This window comes from Actinia tenebrosa, unplaced genomic scaffold (assembly GCF_029948245.1).
Source record: "Actinia tenebrosa isolate PJP-AT-01 unplaced genomic scaffold, QUT_ActTen_1.0 PGA_scaffold0__85_contigs__length_37466705, whole genome shotgun sequence".
Lineage (NCBI taxonomy): Eukaryota > Metazoa > Cnidaria > Anthozoa > Actiniaria > Actiniidae > Actinia > Actinia tenebrosa.
The window spans coordinates 24828226-24846483 of record NW_028292569.1 but is presented as its reverse complement, the minus strand read 5'-3'; positions in this window follow the sequence as shown (position 1 = coordinate 24846483).

Here is an 18258-nt window from a genome sequence, read left to right as displayed (position 1 = left end):
TGTTTTTCGACGATCGATTCTGCGCTAAAAATTCTTTTACGATCTCATTTTAGCCGATTATCTAATGTTAACTATTTTGCACCCACACGACTTAGCTTTGTAATATAATAACTGCTATACTCAAATGTCAAATTCGCGCATAAAATTACTATTTTTATTTCAAATGCATGAAAGATCAATTTGGGATCATATCTCCAGACGTAGTGCTAAAGCGCAGTATGGTAGCGCGAAGCATTTACGGCTATTAGGTTTCTTCACTTTTCTTTTTCCGTTTAACCTCAAAAATTCAACCAAGAAAAGACTAGAAAACTCAAGCGCACGGTCTTCTTTATCGTGGGTTAAATCCTACGCTTTAAATTAGTAACACGCAGCAGACACTTTAATTTTGTTGCATTTTATTTTACCCTCCAGATTTCTGTAAGCTGTGATATCATCATCGCGTCATTAAGATGTCATAACGAGTAATTGTGACGTCATCAATCAATGCGTCCTCATTTCATTTTTGAGAGCTATTAAGTGTGACGTAATTCGGCGAACGAAAAACAACGTCCGGATCAAAATTAGAAATTACTTCTACAGATATTTTTGTGTAGTTTTTCTTCATAGCAGATTTTCTGCTCATATATCTAATTGTTCAAGGTAGAGAATACTTCCTGGAAATAGGTCGTAGCAAAGATTTTAGTAATCTTTTGTGTGATTGTACCTGGAAATACGTCACAACTTAAAAGCCCTATCCCTATAGTCATTGTGATATCGTCATTATACTATCTTTGTACAGTTATTGTGATATCATCATCAACTCATTGTGATGTCATCATCGCATCACTCATTGTGATGTCATCATCGCATCACTCATTGTGATGTCATCATCGCATCACTCATTGTGATGTCACCATCAACTCATTGTGATGTCATTACAGTCATTGTGATATCATTACGTAGTCATTGTGAAGTCATTACGCAGTCATTGTGATGTCATTACGCATTCATTGTGATATCATTACGTAGTCATTGTGAAGTCATTACGCATTCATTGTGATATCATTACGTAGTCATTGTGATGTCATTACGCATTCATTGTGATATCATTACGTAGTCATTGTGAAGTCATTACGTAGTCATTGTGATGTCATTACGCAGTCATTGTGATATCATTACGCATTCATTGTGATATCATTACGCATTCATTGTGATATCTTTACGTAGTCATTGTGATGCCATTACGCATTCATTGTGATGTCATTACAGTCATTTGATGTCATTACACATTCATTGTGATGTCATTACGCATTCATTGTGATGTCAGTTACGCAGTCATTGTGATGTCATTACACAGTCATTGTGATGTCATTACACAGTCATCAGTGATGTCATTACGCAGTCATTGATGTCGCGTGACAAGTAACGTGACAGTGACCATATCGTACTGTAAGTACTTTATGAAATACAGAAGAAAATAAAAATAGAATAAAAGGATGAAAAAATTGTTGAATTATTGCAAATGGATCCAGGATTCGACGCGAAAAGTAAAGCAAAGAGTTTTTTTTAGGCTGTTAAAAGCAGTTACAGTCGGCAGGGCAAATCGAAAAACCGTGGGCACCTAGAAATATATACTTCAAGAATGTTTCTTAACCAATCAGAAGCTTTAGTTTTATCTTTCCGTTGTCTAATGGTTAGAAAGTCAATTCTGATTAGTTAAAGAACAATTGGAAATTCCTGGAATATTTCTAAGTGCACACGGTTTTTCGATTCGCACTGTAATTTATTATTATTTCCCGAGGTTTTTCCTCAAGAGTCGGAATGGCTAATTGAGACCAACGGTAATACGAAAATGATGCTGGTTGAACCAATGTCAAAGGTCGCATAAAAAACAATTGTCATACAAGATAACGAAAACCAAACTTTTGTAAGGGTTATGTTTTTAAGAAGTTTTTATCTGTTTCTGATTCGTGGTCAGCTCACTGTTAGCGATATTTTTAAAACGTGGATAAACAAATAGTTGGCGCCAATTTCTTTTATCAATAGTTTTGGCGCCAAAACACAGACGCGTGTGGCGTAACAGGACTCGTGTTTTCATTGCATTTCCATGCTAATGAGATTGTGACAGACGGAGAAAGATGGCCAGATCGGAATACAAATAACCGTCCACTGAAGACGACAATCCAGACAGGAAAAAGATCAAAGATTGTACTAACAAGGGCTAAATGGGGTCTGACAAGGGTAAGGATTAGAAAGGAATATGAAGAAAAAATCGAGCTTAATTACTAAATCACAGCTCACAGACTTAGCACCGATTAAACTCACCGCGGGAATTTTAAGTAACCACAAGACGTGAAATTATAGTCTATTTGCTTAGAAAAACGGCTGTCAAATCATATCTGTGACGTCATTCGTGCATGTGGATTGGTTTAACGCATGGCATGAGAATAATAAACAAATATATATATACCATAAAAACAAAGTAAGAATATAAATACTTTGGGTAAGAATCATATAATTCATAAGAAATGAAAAACCGACACAGTCGTGATTCTTAAGGAGAGAGGATGGATTAATCCAGTTAGAGACGAGACTACATCCAGCATTTACCATATTTGACAGCTTGTTGATTTGTCAGTTTTCTGGATCAAAAGATAAAATCCAAAGGAAATTATCCATTTTTTTCGTTAACTCCAAGAAAAGGTTTCTTAATTCTCATACCAGCACATCAATAGTTGAAAAAATCCCGTGTAAAAAATCATTTAAACATCCATCAACTTTAATATAAATAAAAAATAGATAAAAATATTTTGTACTTTTACTATGAATCACCAGAGGGTGCTTAAAATTGTTATGACTCTTTAACCTTTATGAACAAAAACGAGAAATCGAAAATTAACCTTAATATTTAAGGTATCATAACTGAGCCGCATTCCAAGTTTCAACTACTTTATTCCGACGACACTTAGAGATTATAGCTCCATTCTTTCAGTGTACCGATGTAAAAAATCACAATGAACTAAGAGGCTTTATATATGATGTTTAGAATGATTGCAATAAACCCCCGAAAAAATAACTAGCCTTAACATGTATAAGACTTAAAGAGGAATAAAGAAAACATCAAGGCTTATGTGGACGTATTCGAGATGTGTGGCAGTCTGCGAGCTTGGACGCTTTTCTGATTAAAGAGAGCTTGAATACGCCCCCGTTCAAAATACCACGAGTTGGTGGCGCGAACGGTGTTGGTGCTGGGGCTGACTTACATATCTGTTGAATATCTGCCGTCTGTTTTAGCCAATCCATCAGAAAATATGACTGTGTTCAGAGAAGTAAATGATATAAGAATACAGAGAACAGAGCGACATCTTTGAACTGAGTCAAACTAAAACTGATGTTATCTCAAAACGACTGTGCTAATATAATCAAGTCAGGTAATCGCTAGAATCAAAGCCAGGTCCTACAGAAAAGCCCAAAGTTCATTTGTAACTACTAAAGCTGAAGTTATCCTGGATAATGGAGGCGGTTTTCAGATAATATGAAAGTGCGACCACGTAAATGGAGGGCAGAAATCGGTCATCGTCTGTTGTGCAGGAGTGCATGTGTTTCTATTCAACGTTCTTCAAATTTAAAAAGCCGGAAACAACGCTAAATAGATTTCAGCCAAACAAAAAACTCTTGCTTGTATCTTACATATTAGTTATGAATGTTAATAAGATATCGATAGTATTAATATAAAAAGAAACATTCATAGGACGTACCTGATATTGTAGTTTATTGTGTCTTCTTCAAGTTGCTGCAGCAAATGGCAAATCCCCAGAGGTCGCGCTCTAATTTCAAAGCTTCTCCTTTCTGCACCTTTTGACCAGGTCTGACGAGGTCCTCGACTAAAATGAACCAGGCTGGAAATAACGACACAACAAGGTACTTTAATGACGAGCTGCGTTGATGCTTCGGAATGGACTCAATTGATAATTTGTCTCGAGTGGGTTCCTAAAGGTTCTGCACTTTTGGGGGAAATGCGACAAGATTTGGAGTCAATTATCGGATCTTTATGTCAACTTAGCGGGTGTTGGTTAAAGCTATCCGCTCCTTGTTATCCACAGATACTGGACCACACATCTGACCTACTCCAGCCTTTCTCAATCCAAAATAGTTTAAGGAAAAGTATTTTGCGTGTTTGTTTTATTCAGGCCTTGAAGATGATCTCCAGAATAAACAAAACTAAGTAAACCAAGGCTCTAGTGTCAGTTTTGTCAGAAGATACGTTTAGAGGTTCTTATCAGCAAGAGGGGACAGCAGCTGCCAAGCAAATTGCATACCAAAAACCCGGTGACGTTTCCGCGAGAAGTTCTGTGTTACCTCATGGACTATTTCTTATCTCTAATCTAGGAGGGCACGAAGATAACGATTCAGGGAATGTAATGGTCTGGTTAAACCGTGAGAAAACTCTAGCATACCATCTTCATGGAACTTTAAGAACGTCGCTAAAATTCTGCGCCCATTACTGAAAACTCGTAGTACTTATAAATATAAAATTTGTTTTATACGAGCTTCAGAGTCCTTGAACCAATGAATGGTTATGGTTTCGTGATGGTAGATAACCCTGAGAGAGATATCATCAAATCTTTTCTGCCTAAATAGATCTCCGGGGTCAAAAGATACACACCGAGTCCTTTGTATTGGCTCGTTGTCTTTGTGTTCATGATAAAATCTACCGGTAAAGCGATATGAGATGGCTCTCCGATAGGAATAGATTAGCACTTAGTACTTACTATATTCTTTAAAAAATTGCAACTGATACATAATAAAAATAATACGACTTGGAAATGCTATGGAGCTATACTAAGTGTTCCTTCTAACCTCTCTCTCTCTCCCTCTCCCTCTTTTGATGCTACTGTCGTTGTTGTTGCTGCTGAGGCCTCTGCTGCTACTGGTTTTCAGTGCTGCTGTTGCTGCTGCTGCTGTTGCTACTGCTACTGCTGCTGCTGCTGCTGCTGCTGCTGCTGCTGCTGCTGCTGCTGCTGCTGCTGCTACTGCTACTGCTACTAGTACTACTAGTACTACTAGTACTACTATTATACTACCACCACCACCACCACCACTACCACCACCACCACCACTACCACCACTGCAGCTACTACGATTGCAATTGTTATGACCACTTTTGCTGTTGCTACTACTACTATTTCAGTACTACTAATATTGCTGATGGACATTCTGTAATGAACCCAACTTCAATTCTCATGAACATCACACTAGTCAAATCGTACAGAAAGTATCACTAGTGTTTGCAGTCTCATTACGACAGTGTCAAAAATTAAATGGCCTAAAGGCGATATTAATCTTCTATAAACGGTCATATCAAGAAAATAATTTTCGCTAACAAGACAGTTTACCTCAGAGGTCACTCGTAGTTCAAGCTCTTATCACAAATCCTTCAAAGCGCCATATTTGATGTAATGGTCGTCCGTCCAATGAGTGGGAAGTCAGCCACTCAGCGTGGGGTCCCAATCAAGAATACAATTACGCTACGATAGGTGTGAAGATGGAGAGAAAGATAACACTAAATAGCTGTTGAATTGAGCAAGAACAATGTCCGTTTATATAAATAAACGCTTGCACTTCATAGGAAATTGAATTCCGAATCAAAAATTGTTTTGGCTAATGAGACATAAGTCACGCTTCAACGTATATAGAAATGCGCAGAGCTTTGTCTGAAACTATGAGAAAAACAGCTTCGTTAAATTAGACATCAATATTAGTCTGGGTTAGGCTTTAAAAAGAAAGAAAACTGCTACAATATTATTACTTCTTTGAATAGCCTGGACAAGTTCTACTTTACGAGATGGTGCTCGCGTCCTGATACGTAAAGGGGAAGAGACTGTGTAGTTGTTCGGGGCCTGTTTTCCCAAATCTTATTGTTAAGAAAAGAATAAAAGGCGACCGCAAAGGAAAGGAATGAAAGCTCACAAGTAATTAATCTTAATTGAATTAATTTTTTCGAATTTGTTCAGTCTGACAGTCTCACGCGAGAGGTGGATGCATGAGGAAGAGAAAGAAAAATTGAGAAGAAGAAGAAGAAGAAGAAGAAGAAGAAGAAGAAGAAGAAGAAGAAGAAGAAGAAGAAGAAGAAGAAGAAGAAGAAGAAGAAGAAGAAGCATAAGCAGAAGCAGAAGAAGGAGAAGAAGAAGAAGAAGACCTCAAAGGACCTCACAACGCGGCGAACCAAAAGATATTTGAGCTACAGCAAACAAAATAATTGAAAACGAATGTTAAAATAAATATTTTTAGAACAATTTCCAGATAAGATAAAAATCCAATCAATCATCAAAAAATTGATTTCCACTGGGAGGAGTTGCCATCAGATGTGAGTTAAATTTTTCTCTTCCTTGATTCGACTGTTGCATTTATTATGATTGTTTTACGATATGTATACACCCTTGCATGTAAGATAAATAGCTTCTTTTATTGATAATAAAGAAAACATGAAGCGCAAATAAACAAAGTTATAAATATGGTGCACTCAATTACGGGAAGACGGCTTACTTAAAACAAAATCAACTCAGTCAAGACACGAAAACATATTTTGGATTTTTCATTCAAGAAGTTCAAAGATATGAAAATCGTGAAGGAGCTAATGTGGAAAATTTTTCTTTCTTTCTTTCTTTCTTTCTTTCTTTCTTTCTTTCTTTCTTTCTTTCTTTCTTTCTTTCTTTCTTTCTTTCTTTCTTTCTTTCTAAAATCTCACACGATTGCCAAGTGTATCCACGGGTCTAGCTCTTTAACATCCTAGTCACTTTAAACTGATGTTTTATTGAAGAGCATGGAGAGATTTTCTGAGAATTTTATGTATTGTGTCACGCTACGGCATGGTATTTCTAAATAACACTTTTTGAAGAGCTAACAACTATTTGATTCCCAATAATCATTTATTCCATCACTAAGTCTAAGCTTATGCCTTTACCAGCGATGCGCATTTTTAGATATTTATATACCACGAAAGACTAGACCAAACACTAAGCATTAAAAAAAGGGGGGGTGAGAGCTAAACCAAGAGAAATTCAGACATGACTCAAGCATTATAGTAATCCTTGTACCTCTTAAAGGCTGACCAAATACCCACATGAATAGATCATTCCGGTCATAATAGGAAAACTGCGGTTTTTTGACTTCGTGAGCCTTGCCAAGACTTTATTTTTGTGGACAAAGCTAGGAGATGACAGTCTTATCTGTTGACCTGTCTAGATATAACTTATCTGACAAGAGGAAGCTATGGTCACTTAAAACTAACCCATATGCTTGTGATGCGTACGAGGAGAAAAAAACAGTGATATGCTAGAATTAAACACGTATACCAATCTTGTTCCCAAAACCCCGGTCCAGTTGAACTTTCTTACTACTTATGACATGATTGACAGAACTGTATCAAATGTGATGGCATGCGCCACGAGTTGGTCGCATCGGGAAATCACGAATAATTTCAGTCATAGCCGTCATGTTGGTTAAATTTATCAAACGATTTTTCATTCGCTCTACAGCGACATCACCCAACATTACGAACGCGCCTTCGGCAAACTTTTTCTCCCTCTTAACTTACTAAAGGCTCTCCGTGCCAGGATGTGCAAAGGCTATCACACTCTAAGACTTTTTTCTTCAGTTTTTTCCTCTTAGGAATGTTTATGATATACCAACAATACTCTGACTTTGTTGTGGTTAAAATTTTATTTTGTTGTGTTTTGTCGAGTTTTGAGAAAATGGATTAATTTCCTTTGAAAGGAAATGTCACTCAAATCTACAACTTCAGTATTCATTAAAAGGACATTAAAAGAATTTAATCGCATAGACTAAGAATAACTACATCGTGCTGGAATGTAACATGACCGTCAAGTGGGACTCTTAAGTGCTCCTGCGCATGCGCACCTTTACCAAAGTTTTAGTATTTGTTCGGTGGCTCAGGAAACTAACTTGAGCTCCTGATTCGTCAAGGTATTCGAGTCTTCAGTCTTTCTGGTCAGCGACAAAAGTGCTGACTACCTACTTTCTTATTTTCAGCAATGTGCTCAAACACATTTGGAATACAATACGGTCGTAGGCTTACCTGAAGAAGGCAAGTAATAGCTTGCCGAAATATCGTTTTAGTGAACAAATTTCTACCTACGGTGTACTGGATTTTCATTTATCTTTTAAATTCGCTTGCAGCGGTCACCTTCAATTTGAGCGCGAGCAACGGTCGCTTTAACCAACTCCCAATTTCCAATGAAAATCAAATCTGCATGCTTTTGAACTCACAGAATCATGATCTGTATGCCAGTCCTCTATCTATCCTCATCACTATGGGGTTAACGATTCTGTTACCCAAACAGCCCTCTTGGAGGCATAACTGTATTAATGCATTCTAATGCCAACCAACAATATCAGAATAAACATTGCGCATATTAAAGAGATCAAGACTGTCAGGACCAGTACTCCAAGTTTTGTTTTGATAATCAAAGCCTGACTATTACCCAACAATGCTCGTGACGGCTGCAATGGTAATTACTGTCACTTGTTGAGAAACACGACTACAATAAACTCATTTTCCCCGCTTAGAAATCTTGTAGATCACACCAAAAATTCAATTTGACTAAAATGAATGCTCTTAGGAGCTCATTGCACAATTAGTTATATCCTACAAATTAGACTTTAAAGATTTTTTCTGCATTAGTAAGTTGTAGTGTTTTCTTATTTACTTAGTGAACGGTATAGGGCGGGAAACTCGTGGAAAAGTTTCCGATATTTTCCGATAAGTCTTTCTAAAAAGCAATCTAAAGAAAGAGGTATTTCTGTTTACTTTCTCCGCTTTCTGGAAGAATGATGAGAATTCAGAAAGTAAGTCATTGGGTGTTTGAGTTGCGCTTAGGTTTTTGTAGCAGAAATCCTAAGAGTAAACTTCTAAAAGACCACTGAAAACATACCGGAAATACCTTCTTTAAAATGTTTGGCGATCTCTTTGAGTGAAGAGGAAGAGCTAAGATGGTCTGAAAAGGTTTTTATCTACTCTCTAATTAAAAGGCTTTTGGGGACAAACACTAAGCTTTGGAAAGTGCTGAGACTGCAGTGACTTACTTGAGATGGTTGAGCTCAGTTTAAATCAAGTGAGTAGAATCTTCAGTTATTCTGCTCTCAGTTCGGAGGCAGGGTTCTTTTAATTTAGCTCCACAATCTTGACAGCGGCTGCAAAGAAGAAAAAAAGATGAGATGTTAAAAATTTTTTAGAATCTTCAGATGGTTTAGCAATTAAAAACCATCTTGAAAACTCTTTGTAGGTATTGTCTGGTGTCTCGTAAATATAGAATAAATATATGTCGATTAGTTAACAAGTAAAAAGCTTAACCGCACAAAGTATATCATGAACGCAGGAAAATAGCAACTGAGCAAGTGTTTCAAATACTACAACGGCTATGTATTGAGACATGTACAATCAACGTTACATTTTTACACTGAATTTACCCTATTAACTGATACTCATACGATGGAGAAAGTCTACTGACTAAGATACATACAGAAAACCTGTTGAAAAAATAAGTCAAATGCAATCCGCGCAAAAATCAAGCAACTTTTGTCTGCAATAATTGTCGTGAAACCCTACCAACGTTGTTCTAAATTGGTCAGGTCTTATGGAAATATATATGTTGGCAATCAAAACTAAAATTTTAGACAATACCGTATACTTGACGTCGTTTTACTTCTGATTGACTTACTGGCCTTTTTGACACAGCCTCGGTAACCATGCAATAACGTGCAAGACGATATTCTCAACGTACAAAGTTATGTTGTGAGCACTCGACATAGGTCACTTGTAATACTTGGTAATACAAATTGGTCTCGTGCGGTAATGGTTTCAGAGAAGTATGCGCTAATGTTTTTTTATATATGACGAGAATTCATTTCTTTTAGGCTTATTCTTTTTTAAGATAAGACCACGTGATTTGTTAATTTTGCAAGGCATGCTGGTACAAATGTATAATGAAAGTTTAGTTCACAGTTTGTTTGCTTATTTGTTTATTCTGTTGTCAAGGAAAATGTAGTCATTTCAAAGTACGACCACCGTCGACGTCAAAGCCTTAACTTTGTTAGTGCGCATGCTCAGAGATTTTCGATAATCATATACATCTTTCACGCATGCGCAGCAGGAACATAAGGCACTCTTGTTGCTACAACACAGAAAATGCCTATTTTTAGTTTTCACTTGTCCAAAATTATTCGAATTTCTTACTTTCCTTGTATATGTTTAGATGACACTAAATCCTCGAATGTATAGACGGCAGTAATCGCAGACTAATTTGTGTGCGCAAGTTTCAAACTAAGTACATAGAAATAGGTATCGTGCGGGATAGAAAATAATGATGGATTCCTAGGTGGTCCTATATCCCTTGTTCCTTATTCTTAAATCCAAGGACGCCGGTATCCGTGGATTCTGACTATTTCTTCGATGCCGCTGACTGACCAGTGTAGAGGGAAGTCTCCGCTACCGTTGAATTGCGTCACCTGAATTCAACTAGTTTTGAATTCGAGGTCTTTTATTTGTTCGCACCTGGTGACTGGTGCACCCCGACGGCAACGTGACTCTGCGATCGCGACCTATCTTTCGAGTGAACCGTACCACTTAGAAGAGAATCTAAGAGAGCACTACGAGCCTCGAATGTAATACTCACAGACACTTGATCCCGCTACGTGCTATGCTGCACAAGATTAAATTCTGAGACCATGGAGGAAACATGGAATGACAAATCTTTGTTTAAACAAATTATTATATGGATTTGCGTCGTTTGTTTAAAGCGTTTACCCAAAAAAGTTCCACAATCACTATTTAATTTCTCCTTCACAATGTCTCTTTTCATTGCCGTCACTTTTTTTGGCGAACTCAGTTTCCACAATAAACAAAAAAAATAATTTTATGACTAGAATTAAAGAAATTCTTTACTTTTCTTAAAAATCAAAGGACTTTTTAGTAGCAACCTGGAGATTTTCTCACGGAACCTGCACCTATATATATGTATTCCGACCAAAATATTTCTTAAGGAAAGTTAATGTCGTAAGAGATACTCGATAGGAACGTTGCGCTATAAGACATTTTTGGCATCGGACGTCGAGTCGTGTAATGCGCTTTGTAAGGCCAAGTTGTATCCAGTAATTCAGATGAAAACGTTCACAACTTCCTGTCGGTACGCTGTAACTTGGCAAGAACACGGCTATGAAATCTAATAAAATAGAGACGCTTACAAATAATCGTTTTTCAGTTGAGAAATTTTTTTTGCGCGTTTCTCGTTAACCTTAGCAGTAACTAACTATAATAGATCGTGCAATTGCTAAGATGCTGTTGCTGCAGAAAATATAATCCATGCATATAAAAATAGTAAAGGCTTCAGATGAAGCCGGCTGTAACATTCCATGAATATATTCGAAGATTTTTGCACAATTGACAGTACGGAATGGAGTGCTTCAAGGATCTCAATATTGACAAGCACCTCGGATAAGATCTACGAGTTCTTCTTATTCGTTTAAGAGCCGGCTACTTCTCATCTCTTACTGTCGATTACATATTCTAAAGTTGAACAACTACAATAAAAACTCTAATAATCACGCAAACATATTTAAGTTCAATTTACGAATCCCCTGTCCTTATAACAGAAGAATATTCTCGTTTACTATCATAAAAACGCCTCAACAAAGCCGAAATTAGTGGTGTAATTAGGTGCCAAAAAGACCAAATATTAGAAATCCAGCAATTACAGCAGATATTTCAGCTCCAACAGACGTCGACTCGATATTCAAGTTTGTGCCACGGTAGAGTTACACAATAAACAACAAGACAAGAACTGTACAGTGTACAAGTCGACTTGAGTCACAAGGAAGCGTTAAGTACTTACTAAGCTGACGTACGGGTTTACGTCTTTCCACTTTGGGCTTCAAATCTGAACTTGAGTCACCTGTACCATGATATGGTTCTCAGTAGAGTCTTACTAAGTAGACCATGTACTGCAATCAGTCGAGTATGCCAATGGTTCCGTAAAGCCTCAAGGCTTACGCTTTTCTTATATGCATTTTATGTTAATCTTTTAGAGCCAATAGATGAAAGGACGGCAGCCGTGTTTACTGAAAGAATTTTTCTAATAACATGAAGTTTATCGGAGTTTCATTCCTCTTCACGATAATCTAATCAAAGCCAAAGAGTACTTCAAGCCAAACGTCTCGTGTGCTCAAGTTTAAGCTGCCTTATCTCAAGTTGAAAACTCTTTTCTCAGTTTAAACGCAAACACTATAAAATATTCAATTCAAGAGCTTTAGTGTATTTGTGTGCATACATAACTAAGTATACTTCTGTTATCGACGCTTGTGGTCTAGATTTTCGACAACCAGACAAGTTTGACAAACTTTCTGCCAACCCGAATGATGTTTGGACTTTTTCTCTGTTGCTATGTTATTTGTCCTTTACGACGTTTTGCTAAAGACTTTTCAAGGTTCTGTGGAGATCACATGCTGCAAACAAAGGATCTATCGCTAAGATGCATTGTTTTTTGTCAACCGCTAATTTTATCAGCAAACGCGAGAAATTTCTCACATTAGGATGATTTCCATGACAACTGCTATTTCCGCGGGAAAACAGTACGTCGTAGAGCTGACAGACCTATACCACGTGATGCTAGTATGCTTTCAAACAAATCAACTGTCATAGACTTAGTTTGATTCTCATCCCAAATGTCTATGCAAACAGATTCAAACAAGTATAATATGACAAAATATACCCTTTGCATCAACGGAGATTTTCAGACTTATGAAGCCACAGTCGTGAAAAAGTGGAAAACTTAGCATGGACGGCGCTAAATGAGGGAAGTTTTCCTGAGTGTCAGCCATGCGATCATTGGCCTGCTCAAGAACCCAGCCTCTAAAACTGCCACTTTAATAGCCAAAATACGTGGTATCAGTGACGTTAGTTTTAGGGAAGACTGAAGAAGTGAAACTGATTTTTAATCACACTGAGGTCTTCCAGTTGCTCACCAAGGTTCTTTCATGAATAATAAGCCGGGAAATATTCTAAAGTCCTCAAGCAGTTTTACACCGCAACTAGATTAACTCCCAGCTAAGCAGGTCAAACCGGTTTTGAAACGTCATGTAACGAGACTAAAATGATAAGACTGATGATTGTAATACTTGTCACGCAACATTAGGTTCTATTATGTAACAAATGTAATATGACTCTCTCTCCCCTCTCTCTACACACATTGTATCAAGTTAAGCACCAGAATAAGTATACCGAATTAATCGTCATTAAAGCAAGCAACCATAATCAAAGCCTCCACTAAATATCATGACATGGTGTCAGAAGTAAAGCACTAAACACACAAGACACTGGAAGGTCAGTAATATTAAGAAATAAGCGTTTTTTCGGCAAGAAACACATCAAGCATGGCGACAGGGTTCACGCCCCCTGTTATGAACTGGCAAGCTGGAGCCGATATCACCGACGAATTTGCTAGATTTAAACAATATTGCCAATTAATATTCACCGGTCCGTTCTCAAAGAAATCAGATGTAGAAAAATCCTCATATATATTACTTTGGATAGGCCGTCAAGGCGTAGATATATACAACAGTTTCACGTGGGCCGACGACGATGACAAAACAAAGCCCGACTTTATTTGGTCCAAATTCGAAAAGCATCTTGCACCTAAAACTAACTTTAGATTAGAAAGATATCAGCTACAACATCTAAAACAAAATAACGATGAGAGCACTGATGATTTCATGACTAGGTGCAGGAATCATGCAAATAAATGCAAGTTTAGAGATCAACAGGAGTTAGAAGAACGCCTGATTGAACAATTGATTATAGGCACTAAGCACGTTAAAGCTCAAGAGCGAATACTAGAGCACGGAAACGACTTAACGCTCGACAAAGCAATCGAATACGCCCGAACTTACGAAGCAACGATGGCGCATATAGCACAGCTATCCAACAAACCGCTTGACAACCAAAGCGTGCACGCCATAGGAAAATCCGGAACCGGGAACATGAGAAAATGTGGAAACTGCGGAAACAATCACGAATACCGAAAATGTCCCGCATATGGCTCTACATGCAATTACTGCTCCAGAGCTAACCACTGGAGTAAAATGTGCCGTCAAAAGAACAGGTCCACACAACAGCCCACAAACCAACATACGACACAAGACAAAAAACCATCATATCAAGACAGCACACAAGACGCACGTCACAAAAACAAGCGCGTCCATGAGATGGTGAACACAAATGATTTACATGAACATTTTGACTCATTGAATTTTGAATCAATAAGTGTCGATAACGTCAATACTAAACCCAGAGATGAAGTATACGCAACACTAGGCGTTCAATTGGCCAACATGCGAAACGCACAAGCTGCAAACTTGAAGGCCAAGGTAGACACAGGAGCACAAGCCAACATCCTACCAATTCGACTTTTCAAACAGATGTTTCCGGAGAAAATTGGTCCAGACGGAAACCCGCTACCTAAAGCCCTAAAGCCATCAGCAACAAAGCTCACAGCATACGGCGGATCAGAAATCGGTCAACTAGGCATATATGATATAGAATGCACACACAACAAATTGCAAACCAAAGCACCTTTCTACATCACCAACGCGCCAGGCCGTGCAATCATAGGCTTGCCAACAGCACTAGATTTAAGGCTAATTACACTGAACTGTTCTGTGGAAACACAGGATGATGCCAAACAACCACACAGCCAAAGTCAAACAAACCACGCTACGAGCCAGAAGATAGAAAGTAAAGCACAGCTATTATCCAAATACCCCACCTGCTTCGACGGCATCGGAAAATTCCAAGGCGAATACCATATCACGCTGAACCCCAACATAGCCCCTGTGATTCACCCACCAAGAAGAGTACCAATCAGCCTTAAGGATGATATCAAGCTAGAGCTAGACGAGATGATGGAACAAGGAATAATCACAAAGGTCCGAGAAGGTGAACCCACCGCATGGGTCAACAGCCTAGTCTATAGACGCAAACCCAACGGTAGAATAAGAATATGTCTGGATCCTAAAGATCTTAATGCCGCCATTCAACGTGACCACCACGTTACGCCAACACTAGAAGAAATTCTTCCCAAACTCAGCGGAGCCAAGCATTTTTCAATTCTAGATGCCAAAAGCGGATACTGGAACATCGTCCTCGACAAAGAATCAAGTTACCTCACAACTTTCAACTCCCCGTTTGGCAGGTATCGGTTTCTGAGAATGCCATTTGGCCTCCGTATGTCACAAGACGTATTCCAATCCAAAATCGACCAGACCTTCGAAGGCTGTAACGGAGTCATTGGAATTGTCGACGACATAGTAGTCTATGGCCAAACAGAAGAAGAACATGACCAAAACTTGCACAGCATGATCCAAAGATGTGAGAAGACTGGGTTAAAGCTCAATCCAGACAAATGTCACATAAAGCAAGATAAGATCAAATTCTATGGCATCATCTGTAGCGAAGCTGGAATACAGCCCGACCCTGCAAAGGTGTCCGCCCTGAAGCAGATGAAACAGCCAGGAGACCGCCGAGATCTTCAAACCTTCCTAGGACTAGCAACCTACATGAGTCCTTTCATACCCAACTTAAGCACACTTACAGCACCTTTAAGAGGTCTACTCAAAGATAACCAAGTCTTCACTTGGAACGCCAACTACCAAGCAGCATTTGAGCAAGTAAAGAAGTCAATCACTGATACAACCACCCTAACATATTTCGACGATAGAAAGGAAGTAACCCTACAAGTTGATGCCTCGACCAAGGGTCTTGGAGCATCCTTACTCCAAGATGGCAAACCAGTCGCTTTTGCAAGCAAGTCGCTAACTGAAACCGAAGCAAGATACGCTAACATCGAAAGGGAACTTCTAGCAGTAGTATACGGTTGTGAGAGATTTCATACTTATCTATTCGGGCGACCATTCACAGTGTTTACCGACCACAAACCTCTAGAAAGTATTCACCTCAAGCATCTGATATCTGCACCACCCAGGTTACAGAGAATGCTACTAAGATTGCAGCCATACGACCTGAAAATCAAGTACATACCCGGCAAAGACATGTTGATAGCAGATGCACTCTCACGTCTATCACCAGAAGATCACCATCCCATTGGAAACATGGAAGTCCAAGTACATGAGGTGTACCCTCAATTTAGCAAGACCATGATTGAGAAGATTCGTGAAAACACCAGGGCAGACCAAGAATTAGCCACCCTCAAGCAAGTCATCTACGAAGGCTGGCCATCAACCATCAAAGAAATCTCAAAGAGCCTAAAGCCTTACTGGTCATTCAGAGACGAATTAGGAATAGATGACGGAATACTAACAAAAGGTCAAAGAATCATCATTCCCGTAACGCTTCAAAATGACATTCTACAGAAGTTTCACGCAGCACACCAAGGAGCTGAAAAGACAAAGCTCAGAGCCAGAACTTCTGTGTACTGGAAGAACCTTAACAACGATATTGATAAGATTACCCAATCATGCCCCATTTGCCAACAACATCAGGCATCTAATGCCAGACAACCGTTGCTGCCAACTGAGATACCTCCTCGGCCATGGCACACCATAGGAACTGATCTGTTCCACTTACACGACTCTGAATACCTTCTGATCTCTGACTTTTACTCCAAATACCCATTCGTCAGGAAGATACCCAAAGGGCAGAGTAATAGCAGAACTGTCATTAATGCGATGAAGCAAATCTTCAGCGAGCAGGGAATCCCAAAAATAGTCCGCTCAGATAACGGCCCTCAGTACGACAGTGTAGCATTCCAAGAATTTGCCAACGAATATGGTTTCCACCACGTAACCAGTTCTCCACACTACCCACAAGGAAATGGATTCATAGAAAATCAAGTTAAAACAGTCAAAGGTGTTCTCATGAAGACACTCGAGAAACGACAGGATCCCAGTATGGCCCTGCTTTGTCTACGCACCACACCCATTGACAATAAACTCCCATCGCCGTCTGAGTTACTTTTCGGAAGAAAGCTACAAGATAACCTACCCCGCACCATCAACAGGAGTGCCAACAGTGATCAAATCACCGACCGGCTAAGGGAGAAACAAGAAATCCAAAGGTTCTACCACGATCGTAATGTCAGACCTCTACCCGAGCTAGCAAGAGGTACCAACATCACCATTCAGAATCCTTCGACCAAGAAGTGGGAGCCTGCAGTCGTCAAGGAAAAGCTTGAAGCACCACGCTCATATTTAGTGACGTCACAAACTGGAAGTGAGCTTCGACGCAACAGGTGTCACATCAGAGAAGCACCCCCAGCGGCAGAGCAACCTACCAGTGAATATCAAGAACTAACAGAGACCAGAGGCAATGCAGAACCTCTGGAAAGCAACGGAAGCCACGCACCTGGGACCACAGTTACCCGAAGTGGAAGAATCGTAAGACCGCCCAACAGATACGTTTAAAGACAAACAAAACAAACAAACAAAAAAAAAAAAACACACAAAAAAAAAATTAGACACTTGCAAGCATGAGCAAGTAGTATTACTGTTATTACATATGATATTTTTTCTATTAAGATAATTTTTAGCGTTTCATAAAATTAATTTTTTTCTTTAATGGAAAGGGGGATGTAATAATATATACTTGTCACGCAACATTAGGTTCTATTATGTAACAAATGTAATATGACTCTCTCTCCCCTCTCTCTACACACATTGTATCAAGTTAAGCACCAGAATAAGTATACCGAATTAATCGTCATTAAAGCAAGCAACCATAATCAAAGCCTCCACTAAATATCATGACAATGATTTGTCCGTTGATGCTTTTTGAAAAGCTATATTATTTTTGATATACCACGCTAAAAGTGTTCGCACCATCCCAAATAAGTGATATCCCAGGCGTCTAGATCTGAGGTGGTGCAGACGGCTCGTTTAGTCACATCAAGATGAAATACTATGTACGCCGGATTGGCGAAAGAAATGCGAGTCAATAGACTTTTTTAAAGACCAAAAAAAAAAAAAGTCTCTTAAAAACTTTGCCCGACAAACTTCAAAAAATCAAACAAAAATCCCGATGGATGGAAGGTGTTCTATCAAGACTAATTTACCGTGGACAAGATAACATAAGCTCGGGCGACAGGAACTCAAGGAGCTCTATGCTCAGCAATGAAAGAAATAAATAATAATAGGCGAAAACTCTGCTCGATATTTTCTGTTACGCATCGGTTTGAGCCCCATTCATGGCTCATT